Genomic DNA, 10,083 nt, shown 5'->3' with positions numbered 1-10,083 from the left:
CAGTATTGCTGTTTTTCACATTTCCCTCCCAGAAAGAGTTAAGAAAAACTACAACTTGTCCCGCAAAAAACAAGCCCTCATAAAGCTATATAGATGAAAAAATAGTTATAGCTATTGGAACACGACGATGAAAAAAGGAAGAAAAACTATTGGTAAGGCCCAAAACAGGCTGTTCACTAAGGGGTTAAGCCACTTTGTAACCAGTTTGGCAGTATGCTTCGGGTCATTGTCCATTTGGAAGACCCATTTCCACCCCAAGCTCTAACTTCCTGGCTGATGTCTTGAGATGTTGCTTCAGTATTTGCACATAATCTTCTTTCCTCATGATGCCATCTATTTTGTGAAGTGCACCCGTCCCTCCTGCAGCAAAACCACCCCAAAACATGACGCTGCCGCCCCCGTGTTTCACAGTTGGGATGGTGTTCTTAGGCTTCCAAGCTTCTCCCTCCAAACGTAACGATGGTCATTATGGCCATTTACAAACATTAATCTGGCTTTTTTATGTTTCTTTTGGAGTAATGGCTTATTCCTGGCAGGGTGGCCTTTCAGCCCTTGTTGATATAGTACTCGTTTCACTGTGGATATTGACACAATCTTACCAGCTTCCACCATCATCTTCACAAGGTCTTTTGCCTTTGTTCTTGGGTTGATATGCACATGTCGGACCAAAGCACGTTCATCTCTGGGACACAGAACCAGTCTCCTTCCTGAGCGGTATGATGGCTGGACATTCCCATCTTTTTGCATATAATTGTTTGTACAGATGAACGAGGAACCTTCAGGTATTTTGAAATTGCATCCAAGGTTGAGCCAGACTTGTGCAAGTCCATAATTCTCTTCCTGATATCTTGGCTGATTTCTTTAGACTTATTCCCATGATGCTACACAAAGAAGCAGTGTGTCTCAGGTGTGCATTTAAATACATCCACAGGTGTGTCTCTGATCACCAACCTAACAGAAGCTTCCAAACACATGACATCATCATATGGGCGGTCCAGAATTGTTTAAAGGCATCTTAGTGTATGTAAACTTTTGACATTGCAGAAAGTAATAAAAATGCCTTAAAACATTCTCGCTCTCATTATTCTGGCATTTGGCAAATAATAATAATTATGGTAATCCTAATTGACCAAAAACAGGAAATGTTTATTCTGATTTCATGTCAGATATTGATAAAAACATGCATATGTGTCTTTTTATATAGTGTATGTAAACTTCTGGTTTCAACTGTAGATACCGATGTCTATCCTTAGGATAAACCATCAATATCATATTGGTGGGGGTCCGACACTCAGCACTCCCATCAATCAGCTGTTTTGGGCAGCAGTTCTCTCCGACTGGTTGGAGCTGGAAGCACAAGTTTCCATCCACTGTGTAGTGGTGGTGTATGCAAACTCATCTCCCATTCAAACTGCCTTTGGAGATAACCACTTGCCACTAGGGTCTATTTCCTTGACTTAAAGGCTATGTACACCTTTGGGGCCATTTTTTTATTATTGCATTTTACTCATTTTGAGCTAAAAATATATTTTTGCAGTTGCTCTTTATAAAAAATTTGAAACCCTTATTAGGCAACAGAAGCTCGCAGGTCCTTCAGTCTCGACATACACATCCAATTTTACACCAGGTGCTGTGGTGGTCACTATTAAGGGGGTGGATTATTGTGGAAATCACTGTTAAAGAGACGGGGTACTGTGGAGGTCACTAATTAAAAGGGCGGCCACTGTGGAGGTCACTGTTAAAGGCGCGGGCACTGTAGAGGTTACTGTTAAAGGGGCAGGGCACTGTGGAGGTCACTGTTAAGGGGCAAGCTGTTGTGGAGGTCACTGTTAAAGGGGTGGGCACTGTGGAGGTTATTGTAAGGGGGCAGGTGAGTGTGGAGGTCACTATTAAAGGGGCAGCCGCTGTGGAGGCCACTGTTAAGGCAGCGGGGTACTGTGTAGGTCACTGTTAAGGGAGTGGGGTACTGTGGAGATCACTGTAAGAGAGAGGAGTACTGTGGAAGTCACTGTTAAAGGGGCGGGCGCTGTGAAGGTCTCTGTTAAGGGGGCAGGGAATGGTGGTGGTCACTGTTAAGGGGATGGGGTGCTGTGAAGGTCACTTAAAAAAGGACCTTTCACCTCTCCTGACATGCCTATTTTAATAGCTTCATGCATTCCCTACGTACTAACAATTCTGGAGCATCTATTCTTATGACTCTATGTTGTGCCATTCCTTTATTATTTCTACTAGAAGTTATAATTGAATTGCTATTAGCCTTAAATAAGGGGACTGAGGGGAGGTAACCAGTTGGGGGGGGGGGGGGGGGGGTCCCTGCACAGTCTGAAAATGGCAGCACTGATTGGATAGAGTGAGTCTGTGCAGGGACACACCCCCAACTAGTTACCAGCCCTCTGTCCCCTTACTGCAGACTGCTAGCAATTCATTCATAACTTCTAGTAGAAATAATAAAAGAATGGCACATCATAGAGCCATAAGAACAGATGCTCCAGTATTGTTATTACATGGGGAGTGCAGGAAGCTATTTAAACAGACATGTCAGGGGAGAGACAGGTCCTCTTTAAGGGAGCAGGTTACTGTTGAGGTCACTGTTAAGGGGGTGAGGTAATGTGAAGGTTACTGTTAAAGGGGCCACGCTGTGGAGGTCACTGTTAAGGGAGTGGGGTGCTGTTGGAGCGCACCGTTAAAGGGGCGGGGTGGTGTGAGGGGTGTCACTGTTAAGGGGGTGGGCTGCCGTGGAGGTCCCAGTTAAGGGGGCAGGGTGCTGTGGAGGTCCCAGTTAAGGGGGCAGGGTGCTGTGGAGGTCACTGTTAAGGGGGCAGGGTGCTGTGGAGGTCCCAGTTAAGGGGTGGGCTGCTGTGGAGGTCACTGTTAAGGAGGCGAGGTACTGTAGAAGTCATTGTTATGGGGAAAACTGTGGATATATTTTAACGACACACACAAACATTAAATGAAATAGATGAAATATACCCGTGTGAAGCCGGGTCCTTCTGCTAGTTTTTAATAAAGACTAATTGGAAAAATGATTTTTAGCTCAAAATGAGTAAAATACAATCATAACAAAAACCTGTTAAATCAGACTTTATTGATGATATAGGGGTTCGGCCCTGAGAATAATTTCCACTAATGGGCCCAAGGAACCCCAGACTGACAGGGCTATAAATCTGCGTGTGTCCATAGTACAGAAGTTTTTGGTTATTACAGTATCTTTATACATTATAAATTAAAAATGTTCTTCGAGTGTGATTCCATGATGTCCTCTGGGTGATGTAGTGCCTCCATCTGCCCTTCATTGTCCACTTTACAGTGTTTGTCCTCACATTATGAAGTCAGACAACGGCTGCTCACAGGCTTTAATTAAAGGGGAGGGAGGGAACCAATCTGGCCAGCAGCAGTTCTCCCATGGGGCAAACAATCAGTTTGCCTTCAGTTAGGGCGATGAATCAGGACTGGATCTCCAGAGGGGCCGCCTTCGCTTGGCCTATTGATGCTATAAACAATCTGTCAAGTGAGATGTCAGCGCAGCCCCCACTAAAGGTCAATGGATATTGTTTGCATCGGGAACACAAGCAGAAAGTAAAGCACCTGGCAATGGATTGCAATTGAAGAATTGCTGGCTTGTGCATTTTTTATGAGTTGTGCAAACATTGGGAATTTTTATTTTTTGGAGAATTTTTTCAGGCTTTTAACTTGTCTAATGATCCATTTTAATGATCATTTAGTGAGTACCCTCAGGATGATGCAAACAAGAGAACCAAGAGACAACGTAGAACATACAAGGTGAATGTCTACGATACTCTGACTGCGCACCAGCCTCTGTACCTAAGGCCTCCTGCACACGAACGTGTGCTGCCCGTTGCCGTATTGCGGACTGCATTTGCGGATCCGCAATACACTGTCGCCGTTCCGTGGGCATTCCGAATTACGGATGCGGACCCATTCACTTGAATGGGTCCGCAAATCCGGAGATGTGTAATGATGCGGAACCGAACCATACAGAAGCACTACGGAGTGCTTCCGTGGGGTTAGGTCCCTTACTTCCGTTCCGCAAAAAGATAGAACATGTCCTATCTTTTTGCGCAACAGCCGGATCGCGGACCCATTAAAGTGAAAGGGTCCGCGATCCGCTGCGGCTGCCCCACGGTCGGCGTTCGTGCATTGCGGCCCGCAGCATGGCCATGGGGCGCACACGTTCGTATGCAGGAGGTCTGGGGGTGCTGTCACATTGTCAGGTTTCCTGATGCAGTTTTAAAAGCCAAAATCAGGAGTGAATTAAAAAAAAGAGAAGTCATACCTGTCCTTTATACTTTATCTCCCTTTATGATCCACCCCTGATTTTAGCTTCCGAAATTGCACCAGGAAACCTGACCGAGTGGCTCTGGCTCCAGATTTTCTAATGCTTTGTAGCCTGTACTGTATTCATATGGGTCATCTTACACTGGGCCATTGTGCACCAAGTATAATGTATATATGACATTGTGGAGCAAAAATGTTACATGGGGTCACTGGTATAATACATATGCATTATATACAAATGTATCAATTGTAATCAGGTTTGATGCTATAGATGTAGCTGAGCTTTCATTGCTTTCTTTTGAGCAAAATTATATCTAATTTAAAGGGAACGTAATGGGGTTGTCCAAGTTATTTTTATTGAGGACCTATCCTCATGATAGGTCATCAATATCAGATAGGCGGGGGTCAGACACCTGGACTTCAATGGGACGACTGATAGAAGTGAATAGAACGGCTTGTAATTACCTGCTCACCGCTGGCATGGCGCACACTTTCTTTTCAACCAGCTGAGTGCCAGGTGTCGGACCCCCACTGATCTGATATTGATGACCTTTACTGTGGATGGGTCATCAATTAAAATAACTTGGACAACCCCTTTAAAAGACTGTGAACCCCTTTTCACATGTGCAGGCAGGGTGCAGGGATTGAAAACAAAAAATTCACTTGTCACTGGCACTGCCAAGCTCCCTTCTCCTCTTCTGGTCCTCACTGGACCAGAAGTGTTATGTGCTGTCTACATGAATGCCACCATTGCCAACCAATCAGTGACCATGATCGGTATTGATTGTGGCATCTAAAATAGTTGACAATATAATTCAGGAAATTTAAGCCCCACCTCCAGGACCACCCCTTAAACACCGACATCCTGCACAATTTGGCTTAAATTTGTACAAACCCCGCCCCCATCTTCTTTGTAGTCAGTCCCACCCACTTCCACTTGACACTTGGAGGTTTCTCCGATCCTGGCCATCACATCTAGAGTGTGGGGTCCATCACAACTGTGGGGCCCACAGATCTTCTATGTAGCTCTAGGTCATGGAGCCTCTAGGCGAGGTAAACCATGATGAACTTCCCCCAGGGGTTCGTTTTACCCATAGATAATACAAAGATATATAATTGAAAACTGATGAGCTTTCTGTGTAGGTTACAATGAACAAAGCACAAATTAGCCAATATATAAGGACTAGTTAATTAACCACTGGAGGACATGCTCTGTTCAATGCCACTTAATTAAAGGGAATTTACATGGGCTGGATTTATACTCTTGATTTACTAATTGGCGGCTTCCATTATTCTAATTAATAACAATCTAATTACAAGCTCTATATACTGTATATAAGTCCTACTGGGAACTTCAGAAGCCATCTGAGGGCCACACCATGTTTTTGCTTTAGGATAGGACACCAATGTTTGATTAGTGGAGTCCAAACCATGGGACCCCTGTACACCAGCAATATGAACGGCAAATACCAGGCACAGTCACTTATATGGATGAGCTGCTGCACCTATGGAAACCATGGAGGGAATCGCTAGCACTGAGTCAACTGCATTGTGCTGATGCTAAGGACAGGACGAAAAGGTTATCATCATCATCAGTATAGAGAACCCCTTTAACACAATGCTAAAGGAGAAAACTATCAGAAGGGCTGCTTTTCTGTGCTGTTGAAGAACACAGTCCAGGTGGATCCAACAAGGGTCAATGGAGGGGCAACCTAAATCATCAGAAAATAACATTATTAAAATCAGGTTTTTATTATGAACAGAAATATCTTACTTGTTCTTATATGACTTTGATAGATAGAAAAATGTATTTAAATATTCCGCTACTCACACTGGTTACCGTTATCAGCAGCCTGCTAATTAGCTTTGCTGTGTAGAATGCTGGAGCAGTGCTGCACCGTCCATGAGGCGAGATGAGCATCTCCGCCAGGGCTGTAGGAGGGCGGCAATTTAGTTAGTGTTACACAGCTCTGCGCACATTTGTGATTATTGCACATAAAGATTTTGTTGCATTATTTTTTTATGTGAATTGCAAAAGTCCCTGAAGATAAAATGAGTGCAGGATCAATTACTGCAGAAGGACCTGTGCAGATGAGGTCACATGATTAGATTTCTTCAGGTCCTGCAGTCAGGGCTGTAGGACTCTGCTGAGGAGAATCAAGAAAGGAAGTCTGTGGGATACTGTGTCAGTGTTATCTGCTTGGAGTCTGCACTTGTTTTGAGGGGGTCTGTATTTATTTTAGGGTACTGTCCAGAACTGTTATTACATGGGGGATGCATGTAGTTAATAAAGAGACACGTCAGGAGAGGAGACAGGAATAGGGGGCGATTCAAGTCTTTGTTTTATGTGGGACATATTAACCTGATGGTATAACTCTATTTTTTGGGGTCTTTACAAGTATGGATGATAATGTGCATTTTTACAGGTTATTATTTTTTTTATGAAAATTATAAAAAACGCTGAAAAATTTTATTCTATTTTTTTTTGTCTCAGGATGCAATTTGTTTATATAATCCTGCATTTTTTTTAGAATTATATTTGACATTACTCTCTGATCTCTATCTACAGATACAGCCAAGCTAAACTTAATGCGTTAAGTAAAGAATGGCAAGAGTCAATTTTAGCTCAGCTACATCTGCAGTTATATAACAGTATATAATATATATATATATATATATATATATATACATATACACACACACAATATACAGGTGAAACTCGAAAAATTAGAATATTGTGCAAAAGTCAATTTATTTCAGTAATGCAAATTAAAAGGAATTGCATTAATGCAGCTTAAAATTAGAATTTTGTGAAAAGGTTGAATATTCTAGGCTCAAAGTGTCGCACTCTAGTCAGATAATTAATACATACCCCCTGAGCAAAGGGGACCTGAGATTGTGACTTTGGGGTTTCATAAGCTGTAAACCATAATCATCCAAATTATAACAGATAAAGGCCTGAATTATCTGGCTTTGCATGTAATGAGTCTCATATCTTAGTTTCACCTTTTAAGTTGCATTACTGAAATAAATGAACTTTGCACGATATTCAAATTTTTGGAGTTTCACCTGTATATATACATAGTCATCTATCAAACTGGTGTAAAGTAGAACTGGCCCATAGCAACCAATGATATTCCACCTTTCATTTTCCTAAGGAGCTGTCAAAAATGAAAGGTGGAATCTGATTGGTTGCTATGGGTAACTAAGCCATACATTTATCAAACTGGTGTAAAAATGACCCTAATAGTGCTTAGGCATCAGTTAGGACATACCATAGGTGTTAATACTAAGCAGTCTTGGGTGTCTTTTTTTAGGCTCAGGGTTGTCAGCATCTTACCACTAACCCTGAGCTTAACCATGCTGGGCTGATGGGTAACGAACAACTGGAGCCTTGTAGTGCTTTTAGGGTTAAACAGTTGGAATTGGAGTTTTCTCCAAATCCAGCTATTAGTACAAAAGTGAATCGGTCATTCAGGCAATCACCATGATATGACTCTCGAAATAACACAGCACCTTATGTGTGGACAGGAAGTCAGGTGTGTATTCCTATGGGAGCCTCACTCTCAGTTTCCTGTCCTGTGTCAGTTGGAGATCAGAGAGGTCACATGACACAGCTGAGGATTAGAAGGGAGGTTATACCTTACAAGTACAGTCACATGACACAGCTGAGGATCAGAAGGGAGGTTATAACTCACAAATGCAGTCACTGGTGAGAAGATTACCTTCACTACAGTTTACATCATGGAACTTTCTAACAGGTCAGAGAATAAAAGTGCTTTTTCAATATTCAACATTGTGTCTGAATTACCTTGATTCAATGGCGTGCATGTAGGTTACTGAATGTTAAGGGGTTAAAGTGGATCCAAAGCTGCATATAGTCCCATATAATGTGCACAGTCATTAGTGAGGCCTTGCTGTTCAGTCCATTCCCTATGGAGAGCGTTTTCTGTGATTCATTATTGTTAGATGTACTGGCCTCATCACTACAGCGCGGTCAATAGTCCCATAATCTTCGCCGGTAATTAGCCCTTGTACACGCTCAGAGCTTTCCTGCCGCGGGAGGGAATAATAAATAAGGGCTTTATATTAGATAGTCAGCGCAGTACTAGTATTTAATGTATGGCGGACATGAGTAATGCTGGAATGACTCAGTGCAGAGGTGAAGTAACTGCCCCAGATAACATGTTCTCCAGCGTATGATCAATCAGCGACAAGGGAAAGCTCAGCACATTCACAATGGAGTCGTGTGTTATCGGCTTACGTCTTCCTGGGGCGGTTTGGTGAAAATGATGAGGCTGTCATTGCTCCAGTAAGAGTTGTCAGTTACTGGGAAACTCGGAGCCAAACAATATGTGCAGCGTACTCAAGTTGTGTGCAATAAGTGTTTCTGGGTGATGTAGTGCAATATACACTAACCTGGTACGGCTGACTCTCTGCAAGGGCAGGTGATGGTATAAATTGTTCGTGACGCCAGTGCCGAGTAAACGGTGGCACGCCGTTTGCGGATAGCAGGAATAAATTGAGGAACACGTGGTATTAAAACAGAACTCCAACTTTAGTAGTTTTCATGCAGAGACAATATTGGAATCGCAGTTCCTTGGCATACAGTCGATTTTGCAATACGGTTGATGCAGGCAATTACAGATTTAGCAAGGTGATTACAGAGTGTTGAACACAGGACTTGTAGTACAGGAGCTTGCACTCTATTTCTGTCTGATCCTGGAATATAGCAATTCTTCTCCAAGGCCCAATAACCTAGTTCTGGCTTTATATCCTTGGCTATAGCTTTAGAAAGTACCTCCTCTGTTATTTTTAGTACCTCTTGCTTCTCCGCACTTTGCCTCTGTCCCTCTCAGCTTCCTTAGGCTCTAGAAACTTCTGAGCTCTCCACTAGACTGACCTTTGCTTCCTTGACTGGGCCTTATATAAACTAGGGCTCCCTAGCTCCCTCTAATGACTAGAAGCTGGAATGACACCCCTAGCAGGCCTGTACATGCAAGTTTCACAGTAACAGGGAAATACATGCATTACATTATATGACATTTTATAAAACTGACATATACCAACTTCTCCATAATTAAGGAGGGACGACAGCACACCAAGTGACACTTTGGTAGTGACGGGTATTACAGTCCCCGTACACTACATACCCCACTGCTTTAAGCTGAGTACGACCTCGTACTCCATCATGGGTCGCCCAACTGGAATCTCTACCTGAAATAGAAAAAGAGACATGCAGGCATACATACATGTAATTCATCTGCATTTACATTCATATCAGGTCCACTTGGCAAAGGTGAAGGGTAGTGACAAGGGGCGTCGTTCTCTTCTCTCAGGATAGGGAATGGAACGGGGGCGCTGACCTGGCACAGCGTAACATTATAACCAGGATAGTCCATGACAATGAATAAGTCCATAATAGAACAGCAAAATGGATAAAACAGTATAAAAGTTCTTGGAGGCTCAAAGAACAAACATGAGTCCGTACCCAGGTTATTTTCCTATAAATCACAGAGGCTCTCATGCGGTGGAGTCCATCTCTGGGCACATTTCCTTTTTAAAAGAGCAAAAATCTCAGAGGCTCAGGTTCTTTTGAGTCTGTCTCCGGGCACGGTTCCTTAGTATCAAATTGCACAATAAAAGGACAGCAAAGACAAGTGCTGTAATACCCCTGATCAACCTGAAAAGGGGGTGAAGGGTAAAAGGTGCAACTAAAAGAACAGGCACAACTTGGCGTGGGGTAGCAAAAGCAGGCAGGAGATCCTGGAAACAAACGTGGCCTTG

This window comes from Bufo bufo, chromosome 2 (genome assembly GCF_905171765.1).
Source record: "Bufo bufo chromosome 2, aBufBuf1.1, whole genome shotgun sequence".
Classification (NCBI taxonomy): domain Eukaryota; kingdom Metazoa; phylum Chordata; class Amphibia; order Anura; family Bufonidae; genus Bufo; species Bufo bufo.
The sequence above is the reverse complement of the archived record's forward strand: the minus strand, read 5'-3'. Positions refer to the sequence as shown.